Source organism: Paroedura picta, chromosome 2, assembly GCF_049243985.1.
Source record: "Paroedura picta isolate Pp20150507F chromosome 2, Ppicta_v3.0, whole genome shotgun sequence".
Lineage (NCBI taxonomy): Eukaryota > Metazoa > Chordata > Lepidosauria > Squamata > Gekkonidae > Paroedura > Paroedura picta.
The window spans coordinates 111,074,017-111,096,337 of record NC_135370.1 but is presented as its reverse complement, the minus strand read 5'-3'; the positions used below and the strand labels follow the sequence as shown (position 1 = coordinate 111,096,337).

Genomic DNA, 22,321 nt, shown 5'->3' with positions numbered 1-22,321 from the left:
AATGCATGCCTGGGAAAGTTCATATGAGGAATGATCGGGAAATTACCTGTTGCCAGAAGAATTTCTACCGTACCTACAATCACCATCTGGGTGGTGAGAAATAATTAACCAGGTAAGAATTTATGTTTGCCACATATGTTTGCTAGAAAATGCGGGTGTGGGCTGGATATAAAATATAGGCATTTTTATACTGAATGTTGCCAATGAAGGAAGGAATCATGAAGAAACTTTAAACGTTTTATGGCTGTCATCAGTGGAAAAATTCTTAGAGAAGTTTTGTAATTTTAAATATCAGATATAACAGAAAAGATATCCACACTAAACAATAGATAAACTTAGCTTCTTACATCTTTGACATTGAACTGATGCCTTTGAAGTCGCGCTGCTTTGATCAAAACCAGATGATAAATATATTATGATTTAAAAGGGTTATATACATCATGTTAAACTCTCTGACAAGTTTGAGCCGGTTAGGTCCCTGGGTGACAAACAGCAGTCAAGTGAAAGGCTCAGAGTTATACCTTCCTGCATAAAAGAGACCAAGATTGTATGGGGGCTTCCATGTTAATTATGTGAGAAAGAATGTACCTAGCAAAAGTACCTTGGCATCAGTCTTTACAAAAAGACACACATACACACACACAGTAAAAGGTTTCCCCAGAACCAAGAAGAACATATAGAAAAAATAAAAAGAATAAGTAATCAGCATTCTGAGGGTTTTTAAGTTGTCACTATTTGTGTCCCAAACTAGAATTTAAATTATTGTTCTTCTGTTTTGATCCAGAATAAATGGCAACAATTTTATCTCACTTAACTTTGCATCATGTTTTCAATCAAAAACAACATACTAAAATATGTATATAACTCTCCTTACCTGCAGTTTATCTCCCATTAAAAACCCTGGAAAATAAAATGGTCTTGCAGTATGATGTAAAAATGTCTAAAGATGATGACCCACTCCATCAGGAAGCCCATTCCATAGAATGGGAGTGACTGTCAAGTAAGTGAGCGTGGTAGGTTATGTCAGGAAGGCTATTATAAGTGATGCCATTAGATATGTGGATCCTAGAGGACTGAAAATGTCACAACCAGCATCTTGAATTGGAATGAGAAACAAATTGGTAGCCAATAGAGATGTTTTAAGATGGAGAAAAAGAGCTGTTTTTTTGTAACCCACTCTTTACTTCCTGAGGAAGACTCAAAGGAGCTTACAATCACCTTCCCTTACTTTCCCTACAACAGATACCCTGTGAGGTAGGTGGGGCTGAGAGAACTTTGAGAGAACTGTGACTGGCTCAAGGTCAACCAGCTGACTGTATGTAGAGGAGTAGGGAATCAAACCCAGTACTCCAGATTAGAGACTGCTGCACCCAACTCTCAAGATAGGAAAGATATGTTTCCACTTACTGACAAAAACTGGACTGCCATATTCTGAATCAGCTGATGTTTGCATGTTGCATTCAAGGGCAGCCAATGCAGAGTGCATTTAAACAGTCTAGTCATGAGGTTACCAAAGAATGAAACAGTGTGGCCTTATCAGGTGTGTCTGAGAAGGGTTAGATTTGGTGAGCCCAGTGCAAAAGACAGAAGGCATTCTTAGAAGGTACAACTTAACCTATTTTTCAAACAGCAAGGTCAGATCTATGAGAAACTCCAGTCTCTTAACCTGCTCTGCAACTGCCAACTCCATCTACTGCAAGTGGATCAAAGCCCTCTGAAACATCAGCTTTCCCAACCAGCATCACCTCTGTATTGTCTGGATTTAGAGACAGCTTGTTTTCCCTTAGCAAAGCTAATCAGAGTGATATAAGGATTAAGAGCAGCAGCCACCAATATAAAGAACTGAGTTTCATTCGCCACCCCCCACAAAAGCTGCTGGATGACCTTTGGCCAGTCACAGTTATCTCAGAACTTGACTCAGCCATGCCTGCCTCATAAGATGATTGTTGTGGAGAGAGGAAAGGAAACTGTTGGTAAGCTTTGTCAAGACTCCTTAGGGTAGAAATACATAGGGCATAAAAACCAATTTTTCTTCTTAACAGATTCAAAACATTGGTTCAGAGCTATGATGAATACATCTGGAGGTTCAAATAATGTGATACTAAACTAGGTATTATGTGCACATTGACGACCCCCAACCCCAGTGCTCTGGATGACCTAATTCAGTAGATTCCTATAAACACTGAAGAGTGTAGGAGAGAGCAGAACCATGTGGCACACTCCAAATGACAAAACCTATTTTGTTGGTTCTGTTCCTCTGGTAAATACACTCTCCACATGAAGAATTTGCCCCTTCCCAGCCTCTCATTGTTTGTGGGTTTTAATGCTGCTTCTTCGTGATGTGCAACCCACAGCTGTGCAGGGGTTGGTACAAGTTTTTCTCCTTTTTGCAAGTTTTCATCCTTTTGGATGAGAGCCAATTTGGTGTAATGGTTAGGAGTGCGGACTTCTAATCTGGCATGCCGGGTTTGATTCTGCGCTCCCCCACATGCAGCCAGCTGGGTGACCTTGGGCTCACCACGGCACTGATAAAACTGTCCTGACTGAGCAGTGATATCAGGGCTCTCTCAACCTCACCCACCTCACAAGGTGTCTGTTGTGGGGAGAGGAATGGGAAGGCGACTGTAAGTCGTTTGAGCCTCCTTCGGGTAGGGAAAAGCGGCATATAAGAACCAACTCTTCTTCTTCTTTTGAGGGAAAGTGGTAGAATTTATGACAGTTACCTCCAGAATAGATTTATGTAACTCGCTCTACTCAGTCCTGACCTTATCCCTGCCCCAGAAATTACAGCAGGTGCAAAATGCAGCTGCTAGGGTCCTCACTTGAACATCTTGGAGGGCCCGTGCTGAGGCAGCTGCATTGGTTGACAGTTTGTGCCCAGATCTGGTTCAAAGTTTGGTTTTTTTGGCCTTCAAGGCCCTTCATCGTCTGGGCCCCACATACCTGAGCGACTGCCTGTCACCTTCCGCTCTCCACAGGGCTTTGAGATCTGTGGGTGCTGACTTGTTGGTAATTCCCAGTCCTAAAGAAGCATGCCTGGCCTTGCCCTTTTTGGTCCTTTCCCTTTTTGGTCCTGGCCCTGACCTAGTGAAACGAGCTCCCAGTTGAGCTTTGGGCCCTGCGGGAACTTTCTGTATTCTGCAGGGCCTGCAAAATGGAGCTGTTTTGCCAGGTCTATGATTGAGGCCAGGGCGGTGAGGAAGATCAATTTGCACCCCCTCCCCAGTGTTAATGCCTGTGCAAGAGTTAGATAGCACTCTGGGCCGATATGATATCAATGTCCCTCCTCCAGCAGTAATTAGCTATACTAGGGGGATGGATGTGTTTTTTTGATCTGCCTAGGTTAAGCAAGGAGTATTCGTTGCTCCAGGCAGTTTGCTCCAAAAAAGGGGAGAAGGGAAAGGGAAGGCGGGCTTGAGGGCAGGCACTGGAGACCGAGATCTCACTACTTTGCCCACTTTGGTAACGCACATGTCCTTGGTGTGTGGCTTGCTTGTTGCTCTCCTCTCACTCATGCAACATAGCTGGGGGAATCCACTTTTTGGGATTCCCCAGCTATCGCTTTAAAATTTAGAATGTAGCTGCCAGTTGCTTCTGGAACTCTGGATGTTAGCAACATTGTGCAAAACGCCAAAAATATGGCATCTGCATAAGGTGAATATTTTACTTTTTTAATCATGTGTGGAAAGTTTCATAGAATTGCATTAACAGTGATGAATGTTTTTGATACAAAGTTTTGAGCTATGTCAATAATCACATTCTCTGTTAGACACAAGCAACCCATGTCCTCAGATCCATTGTAGAGATCAGCCAGCTGCTCCTGCAGTTTCTTTGCTTGAGCTCGTTACTCCTTGTCTTAGAGAGGCCTCGGTCCTAGTTCTCCGAGTTATGCCTTTGAATCATGCACATTTCAGATCTTGCATATTTTAACATATTAAGACGGGATTTACAATGTATAATGGAGCAGAGTTTCTTTAAGGTTTGAAGGTAAGCAAGCTAGGGTTTGTATTTGCCTTTATATACTATTAACGGAACTACTTACTGAACTATGAAGTATTACATTACATCTATTTGGGCAAGTATTTTCAACTGTAACAATATCATGTAAATCTAAATTTAAAAGGTAATCATAAACAAATTAATCTGCTTTCAGTTCCATTGATTTTATGTGGCTTATTCTGATATGTTATATTCAGGTAAATATGACTTTCCTCTTTTATCTCTGCCACTAAAAAGAGAAACTTGGAGGCATGAAATCTTGTAGAAGCTGTTTCGTGGTATCAGAGCCAAGTCTAATCACAATATTCTCTCCCACCGTATCAAGGGCAAACTGGCAGTAAAAGGGTGAGAATGGATATCCCTGAATACTAATAGCTTCCTGCAATGAGAGTCTAGTAGCATGCACATGTTCATAAGTTAATAATGCTGTTCAAAAGCCATCCAGGAAGAAAAGAGCAAACACTGATTACAGATAGGGTAATGAACAATATTATTTGCAGAGGACTATTGGAATGTGCACTTTGCTGATTCAGAGCTTAAGAAAATTGAGGCAGCACAGCTCATAGATCTATACTAATATTAGGTACCTCAGTCACATTATGCCTTGCCTTTGTACTATTTGCTGTAGCCCTTCCTCCCATATCCCTTTCAAGTGAGGAGATCCCAGAGTTCTTCTTGGCTTTGCTCCTACAGTACACGTGGCAGTATGGCCTGAGCTGGACAAAGGCAGTCTTGGAAATCAATGAGAGATAACTGTGAAGAGTTAAGGTATAATCTTTAAAGAGTAACTTATATTTTGGTTCCTACTTCCATTTCAACTCCTCTTTTTATGATACTGTAATTTTAAAACAGAATCACATAATAGCACATGTCTATAGCACATGATTTTCAGATTATATTATTTGAATCGAGTGACCATATGCAGACATAACATTTAACAATGGTTTGTTTTCATTAACGATGATTAAACACTACATTTTAATATCCAAACCATGACTGAGGACTGGAAACCCTTGTTTGAAAGGAGTTTGTATATAATGAGTTTTGTTAATCATGCTTAAATGTTATATCTGCAGTATGCATTGGATAGATGTGCAAACAGTGAAGTTGCATGTCCTCACGAACTTTCCTGAGAAATTGTTCAACCAATGCAAATGTAGTAGATTATCTGAAAATTTGGCAAAAGCAATAAAGCAAAAGAAAATAGAAAATTCAAGGAACTTTGGTACAGCCAGATTCAAGATTTATGTAGGTAGGATCCAAGATCTCTGCCAGAAACCACAAAGCACAGTCAGCACATACAGTGTTCAAAGCATGCTCAGTAGGCCCTTTGACTATTCTTTGAACAGTAGACTTCCTATCACCACCTAAACTGCTTTTGAAAAGATTCTCAGTTTTCAAAGTGGTTTGCCATGTCTCAATGTGTGTGAGAGAGTAAGTGCATGTGCACATGTGTGTGTGTGAAAATTCAAATCCATAGTTCCTTGGATGTGTTGAACTGGTTTATTGCAGTTCCGCCATCATTTCTCTCTTTAGTAAAACATCACCATAGTTGATGACTGTCAGATATGAGGAAGATCATATATTTCCATCCATTTGTAAAGGTAAATTGCACATGTGTGCAGCCCTGTTTCAGCCTGGGGCCACACATGGAGGGTTAAAGGATTTAACCCTTCAGTTCCTGCTTAGTTTGACCAACGGAAATCAGGCTCTCCATACTGTCATTGTAATAGTAAAGAGAAACAAGGTGTGACTTTTTTGAAACTCATATTTTCCCCTTTAAAATGATAACAGCAATACAGGGATCTTGATTCTGTTTAGTGAAATAAAGCCATCTTGATGGGTCAAATCCCCTCTTCTTCATCTCCATATATGCCTGATCCAAGTAGGTGTACACATGCAATTTTGTTTTTACAAATGGATGCAGATCAATGTGCTTTATTATGTCTCTTTTTTCTCCAAGAAGTTCAAATTATGATAGTTTCACCATTTTTACTAGTGCAGGATGGAGACAGTCTGTGAACATCAAGATGAAAGCTTTATTTGCTCTGTAATCTAAAGCAGGGGTAGTCAACCTGTGGTCCTCCAGATGTCCATGGACTACAATTCCCATGAGTCCCTGCCAGCATTTGCTGGCAGGGGCTCATGGGAATTGTAGTCCATGAACATCTGGAGAACCACAGGTTGACTACCCCTGATCTAAAGTATCTTTGTCTTCTTTCGTTAATAAAATATGGTTGCAAGTATATGACATTAGGAGGGGGCAATTTTATTTTAAAATCCTGCCTCCTTTCCTGAATAAGTGTAGATGAGGAACTGTGCCCAAACAGGCTGATGCAGAAGATGTTGAACAATTGTATGGCATAATTCCCATGTAGGATCTAGATTTCTAGTGCACAGATATCTTTAAATAGGACAGGGTCCTATTAAATAAAAGAGTAAGGCCACCTGGGGAGGAGTTAGGGCGGGCCCTGTCCAGGATAAAAACTCAGAGGGCCCAATCAGGAGCCGCAAAGCGGCTCCTGATTGGGCCCTCCGAGTGTCCATCCAGGGCCAAGCAGCCAATGGGGAGGCGCGCAAAGTGCCTTCCTATTGGCCCCTCACCAGGACAGACCAAAATTCCATTCACCCAGCCCAGTCTGGCTGCCAGTCTGCTCCTGACCACCAAAGGGAGAGGAGGTCAGCAGGGCTGCCAAGGGGGATGAGAACAGAGGCTGTGCCAGCCCTTTTCACCCCAAGGCTGTCCTAACTGTCATGTCCAACTGTTAATTGCCTCAGAACACTGACAGAGCTGGAAGGAGGCTGCAGATAGCTCCCCCTCCCCCCCTTCAGGCCTGCTGGGAAGGAGCCTCTGACAAGCCCTGACTGAGGGAAGGAGGCCTTTCCAAGAGCAATGCAGGGGAGCCTGAGGACCTTCCTTTTGAGGGTGGGGAACTTTCCCCTTCTGCCAAACAGTTGGCTGACAGGGAGGCCACAGAAAAGCCCCTTCTCACTTAAAATACTACTCTGACCAGGGGTTAGACACAGCCAAGCCATGTGTCTTTCTTCTTTGCAATACTCTGCAGATTTGAGGCCACTACACAGCATTATTCTGCAGAGGAAGCTGGCTCTTTTGTCTCCTGTTTCATCTGCACAACAACCCTGTGCAGTAGGCCTCGAGTCTTTCAATTCAACAACAACCTGTGTGGGAAGCCTTAAATGTTTCTTCTCTACCACAACCCTGTCCAAAGTAGCCCTTTCTGCCTGGGGAGCTGATCTTTATACTCTGCAGGTGAGCTGTAATTCCAGGAGCTCTCCAGGCCACACCTGTAGGTTGGCTACCCCTGGGTTGGAAATATTCCTGGAGGTTTGAAGGTGGGAATTCAAAATCGTACAATGCCTCAGAGTCCAGCCTTCAAAGGAGTCATTTTTGCCTGCAGTTGGGAGGGAGTGGTGCAGGAGTGTCCCTCCTGGCCTATGGGTTATGGCCAGCCCTTATCAGCAACTGTTTGTATTCTGGGGCGCAGACAGGCAGACCAGCATCAGTCCTGTGAGTCTGGAAAGTGCAGGAAGATCTAAATAAATATTTACAGCCTGAAACTAAATAGAGAAAAAGTAAATGTCTGGAGACACATCGTAACTGAAATAGTAACTGGCAAATAACCTTAGCCTGGCAAATAAAAAAACAGTATTAAAAAACTTACTAAGGTCAAGACTGCTGTGCACAGACAGTCTTCCTCTTAGGGTTGCCAGCTTCCCTGTGAGGCTCGCTACCCCACCTCCCTCATGGGGAGTCTGCTATGGCAGTGCTCCCCAACCTGCGGGCCGCAGCCCGGTGCCGGGCCACGAAGGCCATGGCGCCGGGCCGCGGCTCCCTCTCCCCACCCCACCCCCCACAGTAAAAAACTTCCCAGGCCGCAAGCTTGCAGCCCGGGAAGCTTCTTACTGCGGGAGGGCGGGGAGAGGGAATCAGGGCCGGGCCGCGTGGCCGCGTGGGTGCGGCCCGATGAGCGGGCGTGGTCCGCAGCCCGTGGGTGCGGCCCGATGCGTGGGCGTGGCCCGCGGGCGCGGTCTGCGGGGGCGCGGCCCGATGCCCTGCCGGTCCCCAGCCTCAGAAATGTTGGGGACCACTGTGCTATGGGGAAAGAAGGGGAAGACGATTGGAAAATGCTTTGAGACACCTGAGGCCTGCTGGGTCACTGGGGCCCATTCCCAGTTCTCTCAGATCTCTCACAACCCTACATACCTCACAGGTTGACTATTGTGGAGAGACAAATGGAAAAGGTGTTTGTAAACCGCTTTGAGACTCCTTTAGGTAGTAAGCAATAGGGTACAAAAATCCGTTCTTCTAAGGAGCAACCATGAAAGAAGCATGTGGGCACATAACATTTTACCAACAGTGAAAATATGGGAGACAGAAGGGTGGACACCTGTGTACTGTGACTACCCCATGTGTATTAGGGCAGAGGGGCATTTCAGTGAATGTGGCCTAATTCACACAAGAAGGGAAATGACGCAGAACTGGGGAGAATTGGTTGCCATGTAATCTTCCCCTAAGAAGAGTCTCCAGTCTGATTTTCCCTTCATATATCTGAGGACATGGCTCTGAAAAGCTCATCTGTAACCACTATGCCACAATTCCCAAAGGTCAGTCCTCTCCCACAATCAACGAACATTCCACACCACAGGTTCTTGACACCCATATCTCCACACCCATGGCCTCATTTGCCACCATGCCACCACAACCTCCCACACAACACACATGACAACCCCATGCCCTTACAGACTGGTCAACTCCTCCCCTTCCTCTTCCCACTGCCAAGCTCTAGCGCCCGTTGTATTCTTGGAGACAACAGGCTTTGCCCCTAGTACATTATATTTTAGTTGTAGCCCATCTTTTCAAGCAAACTATAGTGAGTCAAGTAGAAGCCAGAGAAATTAAAAAGAAGATGGAAAATATGATGTCTTGAACAGATGTAGCTGAAACAAGGTCAGTTCTTTGATTACATGTTGCAAAAGAGATGCTATGATCACTGCATGGTGCACAGCTTTGAACTAATTAATTAACTATTATCTTCTTGTGCATCAGCAAGAGTATGTACAGGATTAAACATGAAATGATAGTCTTCCTCCATCACAGTACTTCTGTATTTTGCTGACAACAGCTTTATTCCAAGCCAAAGGTAACTCATATTGGCTTACTGATCATTTATTGAGCATTTATTGGTGTTTATTACCTACTGTGAGACTACTAAAGGATCAAGAGGCAGCATTAGCTTAAAACCCAACAATAATATTCATTAAAAGACATTGTTAAAAAAAAACAAGCAATATAGAAGACTTTATAAACACTGTCCCCGTGGAGAGGAAAAGACGAGGGAGGCCCAATCAGATGTTCCAGTTGTATTTCCACTGGCCTTATGCAAAGGCTTGGTGGAAGAGCTCCATTTTGCAGGCCCTGCAGAACTCTACCATCCTAAGCATGTTAACTCAGGTGTAAGTCCCACTGTGTTTGCTGGAACTGTCTCCCAGTTAAGTATCCATAGGACTTCAACCTGGATTAGTTGGTGAGTTATAAAAATGAAAGAAGACCAGCTTATAAAATCAGAACCTTTCAGGGAAAAGAAAAGCTGTACAGTAATTGTCCAATGCCCATCTTGCATTGCAAAATTTTGATTTAAATCCAGCAAAAATACTATTATCTTCCATCAATGTTAACATGGCACTGGCTCACTGCACAGCATTCACTAAAAGAACTGATTCTATGTATGTTTACTCAGAAACTCTATGTTCAGGGAAATTTGCCTCCAAATGAGGGAGCATAGAATTACAGCCTTAATGCGCTTAGGTCTCCAGATCTGCCCTTGGAAGATTGTGCACACTTGCGCAGAAATACATGATTCATTTCCGATCTTGAAGATTAACACTTTCTCTATGACTCACACAGCACATTAAACAATAAAACAAAGTCCTTTTTAAAGACTTTGTTTGATACTCATGAAGAAACTATTATTAATAGTGTTTTAAAATGCAACTCCTCAACTATGTTATTCCTATTATTAGCTGCAAATAGTTGCTGTTCCCATTTTCATCTTTATGAAAGGAAATTAGTGACTAATGCTAAGGTTACTGTTCCACTGAAGCATTTTTTGAAAATAAAGAGAACAGTGTACACAGCATAGGGTGAGGACCTGGCTCATGATAACATGCTGGGTTTTACTGAAAAATGGAAGCAAGGGAACTGTTGGCTCTTTTGCAAGATGAAGCAAGATCAGACTGCACAACTTGTGACCAGCTGAGCCAAACACAACATCAGCCTCATAAATCAGCCCATCCTGAGCTAGGCAAATCCCTTGTTTTTGCAGACTGGGTTGCAGGGGAACCTCCAACAGCTCTAAGAAAAGAGGGGCTGCCAGCTAGTCTGCTACACATGATACAAAAACACAGATGGGGGAGCATAACAATGGGAGAAGCCCCACTGCTATTTTCCTGCATCTCAAAATTCCTTACGCAAAAAGCTTCTGCTCTTTGCTATTTCTTTGAAATAACAGCTGATCCAATGGGAAGAAAGGGAGGTGGGAAAGAATTTGACCATTAAACATTAGCTGGATTCACAGCCCAAAATGTCTGTGCAGGAGACATGGCTAATGTAAAAATGCTCCCTGGGCCTACTTTGGGATTCCAGAGCAGTATCAACCACAGGCTGTGTTCTCACCCCAGTTCCCCCTCCCTTGATAAGACCTGCTGGAATCTACAACATCTGTAGTGTGCATGATTCAAAAGGATATGAAGACTATCCTACAGGGGGCATCAGAAGAGATGTGTGTGTAGTTAGAATAGGTACTTCCTGATATTTTTCAGATGGTCTCCTCTTATATCCCGATTGACTCTTTGGAAACTTCCTGCTCCTTTGAGCACACTTCCTCTTTGCTTGCCCCAGAACAAACAGACAGAATGAATTCATAACAGCAGACAGGCCTCTCTCTCCTCTTTGTCTTCACATTAAAACTATTTTATTCTTTCCAGAAGCCTAGTGCTTTGCTACCCTTTGCTTATTTAAACTCTGCCAACAAGACTAAGGTAAACGGGAGACACTCAACTCCTTAATCCCACCACAGTTTTGCCAAGCTGCCCAGGACATGTGCTTTGTTTATACTTTCCAGGCAGCCTAGTCTGCTACCACTGTGCTTCCAAGTATCTGGAATGATTCCGAATAACTGAAGTTTTCAGATCCGAATTTAGAAATATTTGGAATATTCTGAATATGGCACTATTTAGATTCTAAGTATGCCTGAATCCAAATGGCAGATGTAGCCTTCTTGTTCCCTGAGGGTTTTTGTTGAGGGTTTTTGCTGTAATCATAAAGTAGCCAACAGAGGTGTCAACTGGAAACTCCCAGGAAGCCTCCATTCTCCACACAGGGCATAGAACAGCTACCACATGGTGCCAGCCATGTTTGCCTTATACAGTAATGAAAAGATCCATGCCCCATTTATTTCCCTTCTCCAAATAGCCCAGCCTCTCCAAGCTGTTGCTTGTTTTCAAGCTTTTGTCCAGTATTCAATGAATTTTGCAAGCAGTACGTAATAGTGTTTCTCGTGACAGATGAAGGTTTCTTAAGTGACTTTACCCAATTTCATTGAATTGTTTTATAAGCCATCTGTTTTTAAATCGGGCCTCTCTTTTTTTCCTCAAGAAGAAAAGAGACCAGGAGGCTTTGTTTTTATGCAAATAACGGGCTCAGCAGCCTGTTGGTATTTGCATCTGGGAGCTTGCCTTACATTTTTATCTATTTGTGTTAAGGCCCTGGATAGAAAGTTTAGTTTATTTCTTCTGTCCAGGCTTTAAAATCCTTCTCTCAGAAATAGCTGAGGATGCTAGAAATGCCACCCCATACAAAGAGCAGGAAATGGGGAGTTTTGTCCTTTCCATTTAACCCAGGTTTTATGAACTTTGGTGCTCATAAAAATCACACAACTGATAAGCAGAAGCTGAACCCAGGCAGGTGTTTTCTTAACAGGTGCTGTTCTAGAGCCTTTCCCCACACAGCTTTCTCAAGGTGTGGAAGCAACGTATTTGCCAAGCATTCTGCACTTTGGGAATGGAGAAGCAAAGCCTCTTAAGGACACTATAGCACTCCCCAGCATATCTACAGAGAACATAGAGTTGATGTACTTTAGTGGGAAGAAATTATTCCATGGTCCCTGAGCTTGCAAATCTCACCTTGATTTTATTAGGAAGCCTCAGGCAAGCCACTCCTTTTCAGACTCAGTTGCCCTCTTATTTATTCATTCATTTATAGCCCTTGTCCTCAGAGGGGATCCGAAGCGGCTTCCATTGTTCTCCTCTCCTCCATTTTATCCTCACAACAACCATGAGAGGTTGGTTAAACTGAGATTATGTGACTGATCCAAGGTTGCCCAGCAAGCTTCCACAGCAGAGTGGAGCTTCCAGATACTAGTACCACGTACCACTATACTATACAGGCTGTAATATTGGTCTGCCTTATGGAGCTGCTGCATGTATTATTATACAGATATAAAGGGCAAAAGAAGTGGTAGGATTATTAGCAACTATTCTAGCTGGATTCAAGATGGCAAAAACATGGCTGGGGTCTTATAGATATCTCAGGCTGCTTCACAAATGTGAAGAGGGTGATCCAGTCTAACTCTTCTGCACAGAAATGCAGGTATGCTGTTAGGCGCAAAGCCCTGCACATGTTTGTTGATTAATTATTTAAACACTTGTATGCTGCCTTTCCTGCCAACCACAACAGCTCAAACCCTAACCTTAGGGATCCCCTGGAATTACAGCTCGACACCAAACTGCAGAGATCAGTTCCCCTGAGTAAAATGGATGTTTTGTAGGGTAGACTCTATATTGTGCCCTACTGAGCCTTCCTCAGGCTCCATCCCAAAATCTCTTATAGTTTCCCAGTCTGGATCTGGCAACCTACCCCTACCCTATTCCCCCCTGGTGGGCAGGGAGGACCTGTAGCCCTACATGACCTGCAGGTTAACAGCCAATTAAAGCCAAAGGTCAAGGGTGGAAAAACACCAAGGGCAGTCTCACAGAGGCAATAATTCTGCCCTAAGGTTACAAAAGCATGACCAGGCCTACAGGAAGGGTGACAATTTCTTCCCCAAATGCAACTGATTGAATGCTCCTGTATTTACATGATCTTATAACAAAGCTCTACACTCTTTAGTCATGTTCAACTTGACACCATCCAAAGTGGGTAGGACAGTTTCTGCTTTACATTACCACTGTCTTGGCTGGACTCAGTTTTAGCTTGTTCTCCCTCCATTTTCACAATCTGGGATTGTGATTTGGTTACATGGCCTCAGTGGAGGAGTAAAGCCAGAATACCATACTAGGGTTGCCAACCTCCCAGAATTCTAACTGATCTCCAGGCTGGACATCTCCTGGAATTACAACTGATCTACCTGGAGAAAATGGCAGCATTGGAGGGTGGAGTGGCATTGTACCCCACTGAGGTCCCCCTATCCCCAAATCCTGTTCACCCCAGGATCTAAACCCTACTCACAAAAATATCTCCATGAATTTCTCAATGTTGGCAACCTTATCTACCATTTCTAAGAACTAGATATTCAAAACACTGGAGCATTTCACAGAATCATAGAGTTGGAAGGGGCCATACAAACCATCTAGTCCAACCCCCTGCTCAACGCAGGATCAGCCCAAAGCATCCTAAAGCATCCAAGAAAAGCGTGTATCCAACCTTTGCTTGACGACTGCCAGTGAGGGGAAACATCAGTATTCCGAAAACCCAAACTTGTAACTGCATGGCATGCAGAGATGTATTTTGCCCCAAATAGAAGAAAACAAATTGCCAACATGTTTTGAGTTAAGTTTTTAACAGTCTCATCTTTTCAAATATCAATAATATTGTTGTGGTTATTTTGGTTTTTATACTTTACATATCTTTTTAATGCTTGAACTATACCAATATAATACATATATCAGTTCCCCCTTTTTAGAGCAAAGAGTGTTGTGCTTTCAGCAAATTGTTGTAGTAAACATACCAAAAAAGGATGCTTAAACACCTCATAAGGCCTGTATTATTGGTCCGCATTGTCGCAACACACCATACTCAAAGGAAGCTGCCCCTGTGATAGTGTGTTCTGCTGTCCATCCACAATGAACTCAACCCTGTTCTCTACCACCACCACCCTTGGGCTTCTCTCAATAGCATAGCAAGCAGGTTGCAATATATTTTTCCCTGGGGAGGTAAAAAGGAGATGATTTATTTATTTCTTATATGGCACGTGTATAATACAGCCAAGAGATCCTAAGATATCCTGGCTGCCAGCCCTGGTATTCCTTGGAGGTTGCCCTTCCAAGCGTTAGCCAAGGCCAACCCTGCTTAATTTCTGAGGTCTAATGGGCTTGCCTGGGCTATCCAGGTTGGGTTAAAGGGAGAGGAACTGCTGCATTTCCGAATAGAAAAGCCGTCTCTTTTGGTTGGAATATGCAAGATCTGTAGGATACGTGAATCAGAAGTATAAGAAGAATTATTAAGGGGGCATCAGAAAATATGTTTATTTAGAATGGTTAGCTTAGGAACTTCCTAATATTTTTTCAAAGAATCTCCTCCAGCATCCTGATTAGCTCAACTGGGGACTTCCTGCTCCTTAGAGCAGACACCCTTCTGCTTTCCTGCACAAGAACAGACATAATGAAGAAAACAGAGACAGGGTTCTCTCTCTTCTTTCTATATTAAGTTCTCTTGTAAATATAACTACTGGATTTTTTTAAGCAGCTTGGTGCTACAGTCGCTTACTCTCTGCCAATACTCTACTAGTATTTCTAAAATGATAGACCCATAAAGGGCTGTGTGTTCTGCACCTATGACATTCTTATAGACTTAGTTGAACCTACTCTAATTCTTAATAAACATCTACACGGGATGTTTGTGGTGCTTTGGAAAACTGTGTCACACCTTCAGATACTATACTCACCAAAGCTTTCTGGCTAGTTTAATACCTCAGCAATTTTTAAATACAAGTAAGTTGGACTATATTCTTTTCACCTTTGTCACTGGAGCTTGGGCTGTCCTTTCTCTTTTTATAGCTCCCTTTCTTCCCTATCCATCCTTGAAATCTACTGTTGCACCCTCTCCTCCCACACAGCTGCCAGGCCATTTTGTCTTTGAGGCTAATGATTTTCATATGCCATGCTTTCCTTCTCTATCTGCGGACATTTGACTCCAGGTACTGTTGAACTGCTGGGAGAGGGGTTTTTGTGTTTTGTTGTTGTTTTGCTTTTTCACCCCAGGAACCTTTTGGGCATCTTGAAATCTGTATTTGCACCCAAGACATCTTGTTAAAACTGGGACTATCTGTGGGCAGCTTCCCCCGTTTCTGAACTCTCACTTTTTGTATTTAACATCCAACCTGAGAAAGAGTTCTAGGGAACTCAAAAATTCATACTCCCTATTTTGTGATGTTACGGTTGGTTCCACAAAAGTTATAACCGTACTGTTGTTGAGGAATATTTTCCATGGATCAGTACAGGTTCTTTGAGGTTTTTCCTCCTGTATTTCACTCTTTGTACCTAGACTAGGGATAGGCTTCTGGAATCCTGTGGAATGGATGTGGTGCTTTCAGCAGGGTGTGGTTAAACTTTTAAAAGTCTCACTGCCTGGAGTGGGAGAGACTGAAGCATAGACTTACCTTCCCACTGAAATAAGTGCAACTTTAAAGTGGTTAACTGTAGTTGCAGCATGTCCTTGGCCAATTTCATTACTCATAAGGAAAATAAATTAGCTCCAAAACGTTGTGAGAGACAGAAGTAATCCACACTTATCCATTTGAGGGTTTGAGATGTAATACGGTAGCTATGCCTAAATCCATGTTGGTGTTTCACAATTATCAATTCCTTGCTACTAAATGGTGTTAGCTTTGTTACAAAGTTTACCCATCTATGATGAAATCGTATTGCACATCTTAATGCACAAGAATTTAGGATAAAGTCGCACTCAGTAATAACAAAGTTAAGTAACTTTTTCCCCTGTGACCCTGTGCCTGTTCTCAGTGTGCTTTCCTCTCTTACCTAAGCCATTAGATGACGTCTTGGATTCCATTAACAACCAATAGGCCAGATAATATCTTTAAACCCCGCCCCGTGGTGCACCGCGCCGTGGAATAAATAAAAAAGTAAGGCCTCTGTGGGAGGAGTTAGGGCGGGACCCGTCCGGGATAAAAACTCGGAGAGGGCCACTCGGGCCGCGTGCCTCCCTATTGGCCACTTGGCACCTCAGGTGCGTGCGAACCGCCGTTCTCCCGGCTTCTGCCGAGCCCGGGCGCTCCTTCGTGGTAGCGAAGGAGCGCCCGGGCCCAGCAGAAGCCGCTCCCGCCCAGCCCCACCATTCACCCAGCTTCTGCCGGCCCCGGGCGCTCCTTCGCGGCAGCGACGGAGCGCCCGGGGCTGGCAGAAGCCTTGCCCGCCCAGCCCTGCCGTTCTCCCGGCTTCTGCCTGCCCCGGGCGTTCCTTCGCCGCAGCGAAGGAGCGCCCGGGGCCGGCAGAAGCCGCTCCCGCCCAGCCCCGCTGCATTTTGCCCACTGCATTTTGCCTGCAGCGGGCTTATTTACTAGTCTATAATATATATTTGTATGTTTGAAAATCAAGATTAGTTAATCCAGCCTTTCTGAACATTTTGAACATGGAGGCACTTCTGAAAGAATTTTCAGGCTTTGAGGCATACTGGAAGTGCTGTCATCTGGCTACAGCTCCCTGCCAATCACCCCTGGAAGTGACCTGTTGCCTGGAAGTAACATCACCCAGATGGAACCATTGCTTCATTAGCAAGTTTTCTGTCACAGATAAAGCACAATGGAATAGGACACCTGGGATCACCGTCCATGGAAAACCCATTGACCAGTAGCTTTCACTATAAGGTGGGAGGGGGGTTGCAGTTGCAGAACCCTGACACCCAAGTTAAAACAAAAAAAACCCCAAGATACACCTCCAGTCCACTCATCCCCAACCCCAAGGAAGGACTCACCTTGCTCGACTCCAGCTGCCACCAGTGACACAGGCCCTCTCCACCCCTTCCAGGCCCATCACTGGTGACTTTGGGAGAGAATAGGTTGACCTGCCCATATAAGGGAGTTTTTAAAATAATATATATATATTAAATCCCAACATGTAACGGTGCACCTTAGGTGTACCAACAGCACACTATTTGAGAATCTCTAGGTTAATCTGATCCTGACCTAACTTTCAGGATACATTAAGTTATAAGTGTATAAACATTCAGTTTACACTGAATGGATTTGTCTCCAACAGGTCCTGCCAGACCAACCTGGTTTCCTTTTTTGACCAAGTAATAGATTTGCTGGATTGGGGAAATTTGGTTGATGTCATTTACTTGGATTTTAGTAAAGCTTTTGACAAGGTTCCCCATGATGTTCTGATGGATAAATTGAAGGACTGCAATCTGGATTTTCAGATAGTTAAGTGGATAGGGAATTGGTTAGAGAACCGCACTCAAAGAGTTGTTGTTAATGGTGTTTCATCAGACTGGAGAGAGGTGAGTAGCGGGGTACCTCAGGGCTCGGTGCTCGGCCCGGTACTTATTAACATATTTATTAATGATCTAGATGCGGGGGTGGAGGGACTACTCATCAAGTTTGCAGATGACACCAAATTGGGAGGACTGGCAAATACTCCAGAAGATAGAGACAGAGTTCAACGAGATCTGAACACAATGGGAAAATGGGAAAATGAGAACAAGATGCAGTTTAATAAAGATAAGTGTAAAGTTCTGCATCTGGGTCAGAAAAATGAAAAGCATGCCTACTGGATGGGGGATACACTTCTAGGTAACACTGTGTGTGAACGAGACCTTGGGGTACTTGTGGATTGTAAACTAAACATGAGCAGGCAGTGTGATGCAGTGGTAAAAAAGGCAAATGCCATTTTGGGCTGTATCAACAGGGGCATCACATCAAAATCACAAGATGTCATAGTCCCATTGTATACGGCACTGGTCAGACCACACCTGGAGTACTGTGTGCAGTTCTGGAGGCCTCACTTCAAGAAGGACGTAGATAAAATTGAAAGGGTACAGAGGAGAGCAACGAAGATGATCCGGGGCCAAGGGACCAAGCCCTATGAAGATAGGTTGAGGGACTTGGGAATGTTCAGCCTGGAGAAAAGGAGGTTGAGAGGGGACATGATAGCCCTCTTTAAGTGTTTGAAAGGGTGTCACTTGGAGGAGGGCAGGATGCTATTTCTGTTGGCTGCAGAGGAGAGGACACACAGTAATGGGTTTAAACTTCAAGTACAAAGATATAGGCTAGATATCGGGGGGGGGGGGAATTCACAGTCAGAGTAGTTCAGCAGTGGAATAGGCTGCCTAAGGAAGTGGTGAGCTCCCCCTCACTGGCAGTCTTCAAGCAAAGGTTGGATACACACTTTTCTTGGCTTTAGAATGCTTAGGGCTGATCCTGCGTAGAGCAGGGGGTTGGACTAGATGGCCTGTATGACCCCTTCCAACTCTATGATTCTATGATTCTACACTAAGGAAGAATTCTATCCAAAGCCTCACCAGTGAGATGATCTGAGGACTGAGGTATGAAAGTGCTTATTCAATATAGTTTGTGTGACTTGTTGCTGGTCGAAAATGAAAATCCAAAAACAAAAGACAGTTTATGGAATGCAACTCAAAAGCTCACCATTTTGTGAAATTTTGATTTACATCTGATGGAGTAATTCTCTTAAAAACGTATACCCTGGAATATTTTGAGTGTTACTGGACTCAAGCTCTGATTTTTGGATTGTGGTGAATAACCAGGAGTGAAAGTATGGTGTTCAGTGTTCTGATATGAAAGTGGCCAAAGTGGTACCTCTCATCTTCTGCTTTAAGTCCTGCCCTGAGGAGTAGAACCAGCAATCTGTTATTATTTTCCAAACTTTTGTCAGTGTTAGGAAGTTAATATATGAACATTGTGATTGTTGTGTTTCCAACCACACTGATTTCTGTGGGAGAGTTTTGCACATGCTGAAATACCTCCTTGAATTGTTTTGCTTTGGTGTTAAAGTTGTCACAGCTCACTTCTGCATGTCCCACAGGGGAGATTTGAAGGAGCTAAACTCCAAGCAAGGTTTCAACTGGATATTGAAGATAATCAGAATGAATAATACATAGCAAAATGTTTTCTGAGATTAATGGTCAGGGTTATGTTGATGATATTATGCTACAGTTATTATGAGGTATTAACTATAGCATATTATTACCAACACAGCTATTCTTCATATTCTGTTCAATCATGTCCACTGCAGATCTTGCATATTCCAACATATGGTTTGACCATAAAGTTTCCAACAATTCCTAGAGAGGTGGGATGTCAATTCCAGGTTTCCCCCAGAAACATCATACTATAACCAATGACACACACACAAACACACACAACGTTTCCACCACTTCCAGACACCCATGTTAGCTGATTAGATCTTTGCAGTGCTCACTCATGACATATATCATCTCTCACTTCTCATATGTATATAGCTAGTTGTGGTATTTACTATTCTAGCTTACCCTCTTGCTTATATGAAGTGCTGTCCTAGTTTTCCTATTGTATTGGCCAACAATTTATATTATTACGCAGAACATGGATTTACATTACAGTCATTTACGGGTTCCTTGATTCTATAGAATTCCAGTACTTTCAATAATTGTGTAGCAGACAAACACTGGGAAGCAATATATAACAGCACTACAGATGTGAGAGAAGCTGAGCTAGTGGGGATTGTCTTTATACACTTCTTACAGACACAGCAGCTTAATGGAGAACGTTTTTCAAAGTTTAAGTTCTAGGCATGTTTGGTCTGCAAACACTTATGCCCAGTAAGAAATTTTTGTATTGAAAAATATGGAAACATCCTGAAATCGGTCCTGATTTACTTGTGTTATCCAATAGTGTTTGCTAATGTTCAGTGTCTGCTTTTTCTCAGAGAAAAAAAAATGATTCCTGGATGTTATCTGCAAATGAAAAGAGAAACAAAATGGTTATAACAGTGAAATGGAGGGCTTTTTGTGATTTATTTTCATTGCAACCATTTGAAACCTTAGCCAGTTGATCCAGTAGAAATGAATGAAAAGCCCACCATTCTCAGGCAATACTGATATTAACTATACTGTCTCAGATTTTGTTAGTCCTTAAGCTGCTACTAGACTCTTGCTCCTTTCTACTGTATTGTGTCTGTTCTCAGAGCTGATGTAATACCTATTGGAATAGCCAATTTCTCTGAACATCAAGTATTGAAGTTGTTAATAGAAGTCTCCCCGTTTTACATGGCGGGGGGGGGGAGCATAGAATATTCTAAAGAATATCTAATTTTGGCCAGAACCCAAAGGCTCAAAATTCCAAAGTTTAGGATGCAACACAAGAATGTTTCGGCACAAGGAATCTGCCTCTGGACAGCCTCTGGTTGCTGGCGGGTTTTAGAGCCCCCTCCACATGATGTCATCTGCATCCCGAGGTTGTCCAGGGGCTGGCTCAAGTTTTGGGCAGATTTGCCTCGGGATGACGGAAATCCCCAACACTGAATTTTCTACTTGTTATCTCACTTCTCACCAGGGAGCAACCAGGGGCAAGCCCGTATGGAGGTGGAAAGACGCAATAGTCTCTGTAGCACTGTCCTGCCCTCACACCTGCCCTCCCTTCTCTTTCCTGCTCCAAGAATTATTTTTTAATGGCACGATCTGCATTGCTGCAGGATTGCGAAGCTACTTTGTCAAAGGTAAAATAAAATCTTCTGTAAAGTGTCCATGGTCTTTTTGGGATCAGGCATGCAAAACACAGTCCTGTTTGTGTTTTCTGCTGGTGGGGAATGAACAAGGAAAGAGGGGTGTGTGTGATGAAGCAGCCCTCTCCCCATCAGCCAGGTGCCTCTGTGTGCTTTGTTTTTAAGTCCAGTGTTTACACAAAATCACTCTTCAGGTCCACTGACCATTTCCAGCCTCTGACAAATCTACCCCAACATAGTCTGAAAAAACCACGAATCCCAAAAGGGAAGGGGAATATTGTTTAGTTCTTGCGTTTCTCCATTACAACGTGGAAGTGTTAATTTTTTATTAAAAGTGCTTCAGTGTTGTGGCATTACTGCATAGCAATGCTAAAGTGCCTTTTTTTGAAAAATTAATTTTGGGGCTTGGGGGGAAGAAAATTTCAGTCCACGAGAGAACCACTGTGCTTTGATTGGTGGCTTGCTGTGATTAACAAGCCAAGGAGCAAGGGGAGAAGTTAGGCTTATTTTCCCTTGCAGCCTTGTTGGCAGGCAAAAAGCTGCAATGAGGGAAACATAGGAGGGGTCTCCCACGAGGAGACTTGCAAACGCGTGGCTTACAATCGTGCTTTTGCAAGCAAGAGGCAGCGCAAGGTTTGAGCCTCCATGAAGAAACTGTCTAGGTACTTTCCTCTTTTTTAAAAAATCTACCATTGTAGTTTGATGATAGTATCTATACAGAATCCTATATTACCATACATGTAGCCCAGCTTTCTGCTTCTAGCACTGCCAAGCTAGATACTTCAGGGAAGCTCATAGGTAAGACTTTAAGGTGATTGCCATTTGTTTACCTCTAGCTTGCATTACTCAATGAAATACCTGCTCTGAACACGATGATTCTCCATAGGTGTCATGGTGATTTAATAACAGTTGATCAGCCTATCCTCCCTATGCTCAAATGGCAGAAGAGTTAATATGGAAGTGATCCATGTAATATAGCAGTTAGAGTGTTTAACTAGGAAGAGGAAATCCCAGGTTCAAATCCTATCTCTATCAAGAAGATTATTTGGTGCCTTCTGTCAGCCTAACCTAACTCACAGGATAATTATCAAGATGAAAAAGCAGATGTGAGAACCATGTTAAACTTCCCTGATTTCCTTGAAGGGAAGAATGTCCATTGCTGCCAAAATAAAAAAAAAATGGATGATAACCATATGACATTTCAATATATATGCAAATTTTCCTTAACCTTTAGTCAAACTTGCTTTTCAAAACTAATTGATAGAGTGATCATCCTTGAACTTCCTCTTAACAATTTCTTAGTATGTTTGGAATGGAAAGAAAATTATGGCAAAGACAGAGGAACAAAGGCTTGATTCAGTACAGACTAGCCACACATATATGGGTGCAGGAATAGAGGAGTGAAATGCAAGTGAAGAAAGGAAAAAGTGTCTTAAGGCCAGATGGAATCAGTGTGACTTATTGGTATTTCTCCATCTGTAATTTCCATGATTCGATGGAAAACAGAAAAAGCATGAGTATATATGGCCAAGCATTAACAGATGTAACTTTAAAATTAGGTAAATTG

The 22,321-nt window shown here is 43.1% G+C and overlaps 1 long non-coding RNA gene across 1 annotated transcript in view; it reads right to left on the bottom strand.

Annotated features, from left to right (window-relative positions):
• Positions 1–19,854: 19,854 nt before the first annotated feature.
• LOC143828777 (uncharacterized) overlaps positions 19,855–22,321 on the bottom strand; it is a 35,416-nt gene continuing 32,949 nt past the window's right edge. Inside the window, exon 4 of the long non-coding RNA XR_013227871.1 lies at positions 19,855–19,987. This is a non-coding gene — a long non-coding RNA (uncharacterized LOC143828777). The remainder of the gene's footprint in view (positions 19,988–22,321) is intronic.